At 45.0% G+C, this 12,628-nt stretch overlaps 1 protein-coding gene across 8 annotated transcripts in view; it reads right to left on the bottom strand.

The window, feature by feature from the left end:
• Positions 1 to 12,334, bottom strand: part of KLC4 (kinesin light chain 4) — a 62,950-nt gene extending 50,616 nt beyond the window's left edge. For 2 of the 8 annotated variants that reach the window (XM_083733400.1, XM_083733396.1), the window contains exon 1: positions 12,077 to 12,334. The gene's annotated coding sequence lies outside the window, so the exon portion shown is untranslated. The remainder of the gene's footprint in view (positions 1 to 12,076) is intronic. The other 6 variants (XM_083733397.1, XM_083733398.1, XM_083733401.1 and 3 more) reach the window with 6 other exon arrangements.
• Between the last annotated feature and the right edge of the window lie 294 nt (positions 12,335 to 12,628).

Below are 12,628 nucleotides of genomic sequence, written 5' to 3' on the forward strand. Positions count from 1 at the left end.
CCCCAAACAATGGCGTGCAAGCCCTTATATAGACTTTTAAAATTGCCCATCCTGTAGCTCAAGACCCCCCCCCCAAAGCATCATACAAACATCACAGAAGGAAGCGGTCTCCAACAGAAATACATGACAGGGGACGGTCTACCACAGAAATCCTGTTTGTCAGGATACCTGACAATGGTCACTGATTGCTTCACCTGGGCAGCCTGGCCACTCCTTTTGAGATGCTAAATACTTAGTTCCTGAATCCAGATCACAGGTTCCCCCTATTTATACACATATATGTCCTTATTATTATGTGGGTTAAACCACAGAGCCTAGGTCGGCGGTTCGAATCCCCGCGATGGGGTGAGCTCCCATTGCTCGGTCCCTGCTCCTGCCAACCTAACAGTCCGAAAGCACGTCAAAAGTGCAAGTAGATAAATAGGTACCGCTCCGGCGGGAAGGTAAACGGTGTTTCCGTGCGCTGCTCTGGTTCGCCAGAAGCGGCTTAGTCATGCTGGCCACATGACCCGGAAGCTGTATGCTGGCTCCCTCAGCCAATAAATCGAGCTGAGTCGGTCACAACTGGACCTAATTAATGGTCAGGGGTCCCATTTACCTTTACCTTTATGCCCTTAAGACAGAATTTGAGCAAATAGACAATGGGGAGGCTTTCCTGTTTTTCTTCCTCACTGCAGAGAATATTTGAGGTCACTGGAAGAGTCAAAATGGTTTCAGGATTGCTCTCCTGTGCTATTTCAGACATGTGGTTTATATACTTATGCACATGTTTGCCTTGTAAATTTATGAACATAAGATTTATATATATGAGACCTCAGAATTCCTATAGCACTATGTTCCTAAATTATGAGTCAAAATAGAAAAGTATACAGTGAAGCACCAGACCCATCTTTTAATGGCATGTCAAGACACACAACCCTTGTCAAGTGCTACCCTCCAACATGCCTGTCTTCAAAGGGAAGACGTGAATGCCAGGCTCCCTGATATATATTTACCCCATTTGAGTTAACAGGAAAGCCAAAACGTTAAAACAGGTACTGGGTGGGGCTGGGCTTTGCCCCAAGTGCAAGATAAGCACTTACCATAAAACTCAAGTACAAGGCAGCCTTGTCTCTTGCTTTATATCAAGAGAGAAGAAAAACAAGGCTTTTCACTCCACGGCTAGGTAAATATTAACTCTGCTCTCCCATTCCAAGGTGGTTTAATTATAGCCGCACCCAATGGAGATCTGTGGTCGCTTACAGCCATTGGGACTCTGTAAAGCCGCACAGAAGACGTCAAGGGATATTAAATGTTAAACAGGGCAGCTTGCTGAGTGAAATGAAAATCGGCATGCAGGAGGAAATACAGCTTCATACAGCTTGAACAGAACTATACTTGTCTAATAACAACGTAAAGAGAGCCCGCAGGATCAGGCCAAGGGCCTATCTTGTCCAGCATCCTGTTCTCAACCCGCCTTCCCTTGCCCCTATGAAAATAATACAGTAGTTTCATTTTAATTATTGTATATACCCTGGCTCCTAGTTTTCAGTCAACATTCACTCAAGAGGCTTCTAACAATTAAGGCCTATCACAAAATAATACATGACCCCAGGGGGAAGGGAGACTGGTAGAAAGAGGAAAAAGATGGAGGGTGTTTGGGACAAATCTCACTTCAGGTTTCTTTGTTTCCTGCATTGAGTGCGTCCCACTTGCCTTGCCATGCCTTGCTTTGTTTATTTATCCATTTTAAAATATCCTGGACACTCAAAATCAGGAGTTTGATGACTGCAGAGAGAAGGAGAGTTTGGGTTCTGCGTCCCTCACCCCAACACACACTTTAGTGTTTTTGGATGTCATGCTAAACCAGAGTTTAGCGTGACAAGAATGAACCAATTAACCTTGGGCTTCTGCACAACGTCTTTGCCCCAATTAAGAAAAGCCCGTCTGGAGCTACTGCCCATAATATGAACTTGGCTTAGTACCAACAATTGTCCAGGGGCAAAGTTTTATTTAAAAGGATTTCCTTTCCCCCCAAATATCCCATTCTTTTCTGAACTTTTAAAACCCTCTAAAGTCAAGTACTACATTTCTTTCAGAGAATATGCAAGTGTCAAAAAGGCTAATACTACCACTGTATGATCATTTCAGCGCCATTCCTCCCAAAGCCTCACCTGGATCTACCAATTTACTCTCTTGATGAAAGCTAAAAGCTGGTACTGTTTCCTATAGCACACAGCTATTCTTCCCCACAGTGATTTATTTCCATGACCAGTGTTTGCACACTTCATATATAATTCTACCCAAACAGCAAATGGGAAAGGGGAGAAAAAAGGGGCTTAAGGTTGAAACTGGAGCCCAACAACATCTGGAGGGCCACAGGCTCCACATTCTTGCAGTACAGTGTCCATCTGTGCGACTCAAAAGATCAGTTGTGTGCCATTTACTCCATTAATGTGACAGCGTCCACACCCTGGGAAACGACTTCAACTAGCTGGCTGAACCAGCTGGGTGTAAACTGCCAGCGAGATGGGGACTTCTCCTACATGTCAAGACAAGACTCCGGCAGATTGACTGGATGAGACCAATACGGGTCCAACAGTCATGAAGGCGGTTTCTGCATGTGCTGTAGAGGGAAGTGAGAGGCAGAAGGGGCTCAACAACTTGGGAAGGGAGCCCATCTAGGAGAAGGAAAACTCTGATCCTAAACCTCCACCATCTTACAGGATACCTTCAAGAGAAGAAAAGGCTAAGAAGTAAACGCCTACACAAATCTGGAGTGGAGTCCCTAAGACCATGGGTAGGCAAACTAAGGCCTGGGGGCTGGATCCGGCCCAATCGCCTTCTAAATCCGGCCCACGGACAGTCCGGGAATCAGCATGTTTTTACATGAGCAGAATGTGTGATTTTATTTAAAATGCATCTCTGGGTTATTTGTGGGGCATAGGAAATCGTTCATTCCCTCCCCCCTTCAAAATATAGTCTGGCCCCCCACAAGGTCTGAGGGACAGTGGACCGGCCCCCTGCTGAAAACGTTTGCTGACCCCTGTGGCTAAGATGGTTGCATGGCGCCCTGCATGACTTCTTCGGGCAACTCCTGCAACCAAGATGACAAACTATTGCTCTGCCTTCCTTTGGACCATAACATTCTGCAGGAGGGACTTTGTCCCAGATTTTATATTGTGAACAGACCTGATGTAGGGTGGTATATAGATCTCATAAAATAATAATAATCAGTGAGGCCGAGTGGGGAGTCTTGACGTTTGTGCAGCCCAGGCCCTCCATACACACTGTCCAGACTTGCACCCCAGAGAAGTCACTTCGGTGCTGCTAACACAGCATTTTTACTTCACCCCCAGAGTTGCCCTCCTTTGTATCTCAGGACAGATGCCAGCAACATTTACTCTTTGAACAAGAGACACATGCAGGTTTAAAATCCTTGGCTTCTCATACCCGTGGTTGTTTCAAGACAATCTCATACGAACTCTGGTCTTCGGATGTAAGCAATCTACTTAGGCCACTTCACAAATACTGATTTCTCCCACCCCCTTCCCACTATGAAACACTGCTCCTATGTCAACAGATATCACCAGCAAAAATCCCTCTGCTTCCACTCTCAAGATCCCTCTTGACACAGAACAGGGGTGGCTGTGTTCAGACCAATGCTGTGAATCCCCCAGAGGTACAAAGGGCTAATTTGTTGTTAGTGTCTGAGTTGAACAATTTCCACACATCAATACCCACGCTGACAGTGCAGATCTCACAGGCCCAGATGCAGATAATATGCCTCCACTCCATACAGAATAACAGTGGTACTGTTTTAGATGAAACCTCTCCATTCTGAAGGAAATCAGCCCTGAGTGCTCACTGGAAGGACAGATCCTGAAGCTGAGGCTCCAATACTTTGGCCTCTTCATGAGAAGAGAAGACTCCCTGGAAAAGACCCTGATGTTGGGAAAGATGGAGGGCACAAGGAGAAGGGGACAGCAGAGGACGAGATGGTTGGACAGTGATCTCGAAGCTACCAGCATGAGCCTGACCAAACTGCGGGAGGCAGTGGAAGACAGGAGTGCCTGGCGTGCTCTGGTCCAGGGGGTCACGAAGAGTCGGACACGACTAAAAAACAACAACTGTTTTAGGTAGGAATTGGCGTGAACATGCTACTATCGCAGAGTAAACCTACATCAAATTACAGTGGTACCTTAGGTTACATACACTTCAGGTTACATGCGCTTCAGGTTACAGACTCCGCTAACCCAGAAATAGTGCTTTAGGTTAAGAAATTTGCTTCAGGATGAGAACAGAAATTGTGCTCCAGCGGCGCGGCAGCAGCAGGAGGCCCCATTAGCTAAAGTGGTGCTTCAGTTTAAGAACAGTTTCAGATTAAGAACGGACCTCCGGAACAAATTAAGTACTTAACCTGAGGTACCACTGTATACCTATTAAAACATTCAAGTCTGTTTACAGCAAAGCAATCTATACAACTGACACACACTCACACATCCAAAAAAAACCACACCAGGAACATGTCCTTTAACAGTGGTATTCTTCTGGTGTAATTTTATTTAAGCAAGCACAAATATACAGACAGAGCCGAAAGGGAAGGATACACCAGAGGATTCTTGCATGACAATCTGCAGGAGTCTGAGGCAATTTGCAACATCCAGCAATACATGAAGTGGGGGCAGCTTTTCAGCTGCAATGAGGACAACCCTACTGTGGCATGCCCCCATTCAGTTGCCTACCACGCGCTAGTTAAGGTAACAGGCTATAGCTATACAAGCTGCAGAGAGCCACAGTTTGAAAAGGTGAAGCACAGCAGCTGGATTGGCAAGCAACACAAAGGAACAACAAACAAGGAAGAACCAAGAGATATAATTAGTTGGAAGAGCAGCAGCCCAGGTCTGATACACACTCACAGCAGCTAGTGAAATGTTATGGAAGGCAGTACACAATAGTCACCATGCAGCAGCATCTTTTCTGGTGGCCGCCCATGGAAGGCAGAGCAACAACATGCCAGCAGCGCCCTGTGATTATGTCAGTGGCCATGTTGGGTGCTGCTGGCCAGCAAAACAAACAAAGCAGCCACAGGATGATCAGTGCATTTCTTCCTCCACACACACATTAAAAAAAAGTCCCTCAGCCAGCTGCTGCCACAAAACTGGCAGGCAGGAAAGCAATAGGTGAGCTCTGTGATTTCCCCCACCCCACGCAAATGCACACATTATTTTTAAACTAGATGTTTGCCTACTGCTCCATGTGGCTGGCCAGCAGCAAAATAAAACAAAATAAGAGTGGCTGGAGGTAGCGAGAGATTTTACTTTCTTGGGCTCCATGATCACTGCAGATTGTGACAGCAGCCACAAAATTAAAAGACGCCTGCTTCTTGGGAGAAAAGCAATGACAAACCTAGACAGCATCTTAAAAAGCAGAGACATCACCTTGCCAACAAAGATCCGTATAGTTAAAGCTATGGTTTTCCCAGCAGTGATGTATGGAAGTGAGAGCTGGACCATAAAGAAGGCTGATGGCCGAAGAATTGATGCTTTTGAATTATGGTTCTGGAGGAGACTCTTGAGAGTCCCATGGACTGCAAGAAGATCAAACCTTTCCATTCTTAAGGAAATCAGCCCTGAGTGCTCACTGGAAGGACAGATACTAAAGCTGAGGCTCCTATACTTTGGCCATCTCATGAGAAGAGAAGACTCCCTGGAAAAGACCCTGATGTTGGGAAAGATAGAGGGCACAAGGAGAAGAGGACGACAGAGGACGAGATGGTTGGATAGTGTTCTTGAAGCTACCAGCATGAGGTTGACCAAACTGCAGGAGGCAGTGGAAGACAGGAGTGCCTGGCGTGCTCTGGTCCATGGGGTCATGAAGAGTCAGACACGCCTAAACGACTAAACAACAACAAGAGTGGATGCTGAACTTTCTCCTGCACTACTCTACACAATGCACACTTTCCAAAAACTACTCCATAGCTAGAGCAGCTGCCTAGTGTTGCTCCATGAGACCAGTGGGAAGTAAAGCAAAGAGGACGCAAATGGGCCGGGCGCTTCTCTCTCCCTGCCTTTCAATAAGCCCTTCCACGGGCAGCAAAGGAAAAAGAAGACAAATGGGCACAACCATAATTAGTTTCCCCCTTTTCAAAAAGTCCAAGGGCTGATGGGAGTTGTAGTTCATCTAGAGAGCACCGGAATGGCAAAGGGTGAGCTAGTGTCCATGGAAAGATTTTTCTCTGTAGAGTGTTACTTTATTTTGTTCTCGCAAATTCTAAGATCACTTCTCCTTCAGTCTCCTTTTGTACCTCGCCTAGCAACTGCCCAAGCCTCCTTAGGAAGGTCAGCTTTTGCAAACATGAATTTACAGCAGTCTGATTGCTTTGTGCTTGTGCAACCATTTAACCAGCAGACTAGAGAGTGCCTCCAATGATGAAGCTGCCACTATATATGAAAGCACTTTCCCAAACTCCCCACAGCTGAATCATCCCTTTTCCCCACTGAATTAAATGTTAGCACTCCACTCTTCCAGCCAACAAGGCTCATGTTTAGCGCGTGGAAGACTTGAAATTGGGTACTGTAGCCCAGTACATCTGTAAGGATTTCTAAAACTAGGAAATATAAAATGCAATTCTGTGTCTGCATACAGAAGTAAGCCTCACTGAGTTACCCCCAGGTAACCGCATACAGAATTGAAGCTTATGGAACTGTCTCTCCTTCCTCAACTTCGGGAAGAACTAGAAATTCTAGTTTTTATCGCTTTTTAATTATTATTAAATTATTATTAATTATTATGTGGGAATATTAATAATAATTGAGGCTCCAATACTTTGGCCACATCATGAGAAGAGAAGACTCCCTCGAAAAAACCCTGATGTTGGGAAAGATGGAGGGCACAAGGAGAAGGGGACGACAGAGGACGAGATGGTTGGACAGTGTTCTCGAAGCTACCAGCATGAGGTTGACCAAACTGCGGAAGGCAGCGGAAGACAGGAGTGCCTGGTGTGCTCTGGTCCATGGGGTCACAAAGAGTCAGACACGACTAAACAACTAAACAACAACATTCTGTTGGGAGCTGCCCAGAGTGGCTGGGGAAACCCAGCCAAATGGGCAGGGTATACATAATAAATTATAATTATATTATTATTATTGTTGTTGTTGTTGTTGTCCAACTTCAGCACCACTAATCTCTGCATTTTCCACATTCTGAAAGACAGTGTTTTCCTGAACCTTCATTCAGCACCAGACTACTTGCACTTTAATCCTCTTAATTACATGCCATTGTACCTGGTATGTGCTCAAGACAATTTAGCCATGGATAATCTTAGTATATAGCCCTATCATTGCTTCTTAATATAGGAAGATTAAGACCCGGACAAATTAATTGGTCTCAAATAAGACAGGATAGTTTCTTCAGGGGAAAAGATTCTTAGGCAATGACCAGTCATCTAGTCGGAGAAAGGAGAGGGACTACTCATTTCTGAAGGAGGGAACACAAGCAAGGGCTGGAGATCTAAAGGAAAATGGGCTCCATGTCATAGTCAAGGGCTATGGAGGGATTGCACTCAAGCCAAGGGAAGATCAGCTTGGCCCCATCTATTTGTTAGAAAAGGAACAACTGCCAAGTGTTTGCCAGTAATGACAGGGTGGAAGGCAGGGAGGCCAACAGCAGGTGGAGCCAGAGACACTGATGGGTACAAAACCAGAATCCATTGGCTTTGCCTATCTTCCTCCTTGCTAAAATCAACAAAGCAACATTGACAATAAGGGTGAAGCTGGTTGCCTGTGCTACCCCTGGACTGCTTAGAACAGTGATGGCCAACCTTGGCCCTCCAGCTGTTTTGGGACTACCACCCCCATCATTCCTAGCTAACAGGACCAATGGTCAGGGATGGTGGGAATTGTAGTCCCAAAACAGCTGGAGAGTCAAGTTTGGCCATCACTGGCTTAGAAGAAAGAAGTCAGCCAAGTTGGGAATGACTGAAGGCAGACTGAAATTGGCATGCCAGCCTCCAGTGGGGCTTGCTTTGCCTTCCTTGCAAGAAAGGGCATTCAGCTCCCACTGCCAGTTGTCCCTGGGACTACAGAACCGGGGGTAAAGGACACTCTGGTCCCATATAGCAGCCAAGGAACAAGCAAAAACACCAGGAAGGGGAAGATCAGCTGGGCCTGAACCAAATACAAATACCCATACATAGCTTACGACTTCATTCTGGCCTTGAAGAACTAATCTCTACCTTTTTCTTACACTCCTCTTTTCTTGCGCATCTTGTTTTTTTTCAGTAGTGAGTCTGGTGAGGGCCTGTTTCTTATGCCTTTGTGAGCTGCTTTGGAAACAATTATCTGAAGAGCAAGAATGGGAAGAATGTAAGTAATAACCTAACAAACCCTTCCCAATGGGATATTCAGTGTGATGAGCCCTGGTTAATTTTGCTTTTACTGTAAATCAGAAGTTACTTATAGATGTACTTTTAACTACTAGTAGATGGCAGTTAGAAGCACATACAGGAGTATTCCTTGTCTGAGGTTGAGGTTTAAAAGTTTGTCCTGTGTCAGGCAAGGTTGAAGGCTGCTGTCCAATTGATTAAAACCTGCCTATATTGAACATGTCTTGATTCGTTGTCCAAACCATTTATCGTTACTGTCCAAGAAAAGTTAGCTTGAGAATGTTTCCGAATAGATCACATGAAAGTAGAAATCGGTATAATCCAAACTGACAGCAGATCTATGATTAAGTCATAGCCAGTGTCATTTCACTGTGCTCAAAGTGCTTCATGTTCTTTTCTTTTTTTACACAGGAAAGGTGTTCTGAATACACAAATTCTACAACCTACCGTTTTAATCTGAGATAAAAGAATAGCACTATCCTGAATAGGATAGTTTGGTATGTGTGCTGGAACAACTGCATCAAGGTATGTATTTCAATCACTATAACAATAATATTTTTAGATGTGTACAAGGTGTCTAAGAAATGTCTAGCAACTTCTGCTACATTAATCCTTTGTCTGAGAAACACGAACTCTTCATAATGTATTGCTAACATGTGCTTATGAAGCTTACTCCAAGACAGATCATTGACCCAGCTAGACAACTACCATCCATGCTAAGGCTGCCATCCTAGGCAATTCTTAAGTCTAACTTCAGGCTAAACACACATAGCATTATGCTGCTCTGCTACTGATCCTCTCTCCAAAAACTACAAACCAAGGAATACAGGCAACCACATTGCTATCTTTCCTATTGCTAAGTGAAATGTTTTCCCTGTATGCTTTTGCAATACCAGGTTTCTGGGTTTTTTTAATAAAACACACACACAGAAAAAGACACGATACCAAAATAATAAATACACTTTAAAAAGGAGGGGGAAATGCATACGCCAGCAGTGCAAAGGCTTAACAAGACCTGATGTCCATGTTATAACATCTGCCAGTAACAAAGGCAAAAAGAGGCCAACAAACTGCAAAATATCCAGATGTTAATATACCACCCCATAAGTGAACAAAAGTGTTAATGGTTTTTTTTTTTGTATTAGGACAAAATGTCTTGTCTTTTGAAGCCATTCACCAACTGCTAAATGGCTTCAGATGAACATCATTTTGGGACAATTCATATTCTGCAATACTAGTTTGTTTAAAATTGGGCTCCTTCATCCATATTTGTACTCCCTGAAGCAACCTTTTAAAAATATTGTTGAGTTACCAAAGCAAAAACAGGACATTGATTTTGCCATCCAATCATACATTTATCAGTTCATCTGTAAATATAACCAACAAGCACTATCCTTTCAGAAAATAAGTTCAGCCTGCCAAACTGTTCTCCCCGTCTCTCCTAGCCAAGTATCATCTTCAGATTAGAAGTTTATAACAATAGAGGCAGTGCTTTTTTTTCTAGGGGGACACAGGGGAACACATACCCCTAAACATTTTGTGAATCTTTGTACTTTTGTCCATTTACTGTATTTATTTTTCCCGATTTGAACTATAAAATAGTGATTTTCTTGAGTCAAAATGAGAGTACGCCTAAACATTTATTTATTTTTTAAAGAAAAAAAGCACTGAATAGAGACACCATCACAAAACACTTAGGAGAAGCATGAGCCAGGTGAGGGTGAAGCAACAGCACCTGGTTGGCCACAGTGTGAAACTCTTAATTCATGTGGCCCTTTGGCACAACTGATCGTGATTCATGTTCAATATATCTATCTGCAGAAGCTCTAAATACACTAAAAAGCTGTGGTAGATGGATGTTCCCACTGCAGATCCAGTGCACCTAATAATTTAGAGAAAAGACTCATTCGAGTAAAGCAATACCAACTACTTCACTCAGACACGCAACACATGTAACTAGGTACATCTAACTCTGCCTAGAATTGCAGCAGTAACTCAGGTCACATTTTGCTTCCCCCATAGAATTCGGGGAGCTGTAGTTTGTTAAGGGTGCTGGGAATTGTAGCTCTGCGAGGGGTAAACAAGTTTCCAGGATTGTTTGGGGAAAGCCATATGCTATAAATGTGCTTGGATGTATGTTGCGGGTGTGACCTCAGTCCTTTGAAAAAGAAATGCCTGAAGTCGCATCAAATAATCCATTAAATTCCCTGTTGCAGGAGGCCACAGCCGAACGGTGAGATAGCATCATGATTATAAATAGCAGGTCAGTGCCACATACACAGTAGACCTTGAAACTAAGAACAAGCATGCCAGCTCCTCCCAAAGTTTCCCCGAGCTGGTTTCAGAGTTCAAAACAGCATCAGACATCTGAATGATTAACAAGAGGATGACAGGAACCCAGCAGCCTATTTAGGTGGGAGTTGAGGAAAAAGCACAAGGCAACAGAAAGCCCAGACAGTCCTAAATTCTTTGTAAAAACGGGACAGGAATTGGAAAGTGGTAGGACCATTACAGAATGTTGCATCAGAGGGCTTTTAACCACATCCCAGCTAAGCAAAACATGCCACATGTATTAAATAGTTCTCTGGCATTAAAAAAGAAGGGGAAATGGGTAAGGCAGACTCTTGTGAGAATGAAACATCCTTGCTCCACAGTTCCTAAAGAAAGGCAGAACTCAGTAGCGGCTGCTCCCAAATCAAGAATCTCAAACCCATCATCAGCTAAGGCAGCTGCCACTCTTAATTGCATAATCCTAAACATGTTTATGGGAAGTAAGACCCTCTGACTTTAGTGTGACGTACGACTGCAGCCAAGTAAGTCAGATTTTACGCAAATAAATCCACGCTGATAGGGGCAGCCTTGAATCAGAGGAGGAGATAACACCAGAACAGAGAATAAACAGCCGCAATATAAGAAATAAGCCTTGTAAAGCATCACTGTGGCTCCCACTCCGAAAGAAAACCTGGTATCAGCCCCAGCAGCTGCATTGAACCATTTTCCTGGTCAGGTCAGGAAGCAACTTGTGATCAGTGAAGACTAAGCCCAAATAGGAGACTGAGATAGAAAGAAAAGCGTTTTCCTCTGGCAGCCTACACAACTGCTGTCAGTAAAGGAGTGGCATGAATCCTGGGCATCTGCCCTTCTATCTTCTATTAGCCTGGAGCAGAGTCTTTTGCTTTGCCAGCGCAGCAGAGAGCCACAGCCCTACAGAAGCCAAAAACAAACAAACGCAACAACCCTTTGCAAGTGAGTCAGGCATGAGCCATTGGCAATGAGGGGAAGAGAGAACCCGGCAGACACAGCTTGGTAATCGGGGCTGAAGCCGTGACAGGGCTGGATCCCAGCAACTGTGTTTCTTGGCCAGCACTAAAGCTTGGAACATAGGGACATACCGCAGTGTTCCTGAGCATGTGCAGAGTTTGATCGCCTTGCCCCTAAGGCTGGTGGGTGGTGGGTAGGGGAGAAGGTGAAAGGGGGGCTCCCAGATCAGAGGCAGTCTTGCCTCTTGGCATTTCCCTCCCCCTTGCAAGCAGCCGCTGGCCCACCCGCCAGCAAGCAGACCACCCCTCTGAGGCCTACCCCCCCTTTGCGGCAGGACCACCCTGCTGCAACGAAAACACTCTGCCAGAGATTGGAGGGGGGGCATATCCATTATGAAAACCAATCGCCGTATTCCGAAAAGGCAGAAAGAAAGGCAACCAAAGCTCCTACCTGCTGCTTTTTCAGGGACAGCCTCGTAGGATGGATGGCTAGCCACGCATGCGCAAATGGCTCGCGCGATCACTTCCTCGCCGCCGGTGTCCCCCCCCCCTCCCCCTCCAACGAGGCGGCGCCGGCGGCCGTTCCCGACTGGAAGGAAAAACAAACCTCCTTCTAAGCTCCTCCCAATTCTGCCGCGGCCCCTTTAAATCCAACATGGCACAGGTCGCGCTTAGGGAGATCCTCCCTATCTCTTAAGGGCGCGGAGAGGGGGCGGGACGTTTTCGGTCAGGTGACCGCGAAGAACTTAACCCGTCAAGCTGCGCCAGTTGAGTTTCCTTCGCAGAAACGAGGGAAAGGAGGAGTCATGTCCCGTGTCCACCATTCAGACGTTCGCTTTGTTGCTTTGCCCCTTATTTCCAAGGCCTTTCCAAATCCCTTCACTTTTTAATTTTTTTATTAAGTTTTTTATTTATGCTTTTCAAATTTATACATTTCATTAGTTTTACAATCAATATTTCAAAAATTGACTTCCTCCCCCCTCTTTTCTGCAGTTCCTAAAAT

The sequence above is a fragment of the Podarcis gaigeae genome (genome assembly GCF_964106915.1).
Source record: "Podarcis gaigeae genome assembly, chromosome: 3".
NCBI classification, from domain to species: Eukaryota; Metazoa; Chordata; class Lepidosauria; order Squamata; family Lacertidae; genus Podarcis; species Podarcis gaigeae.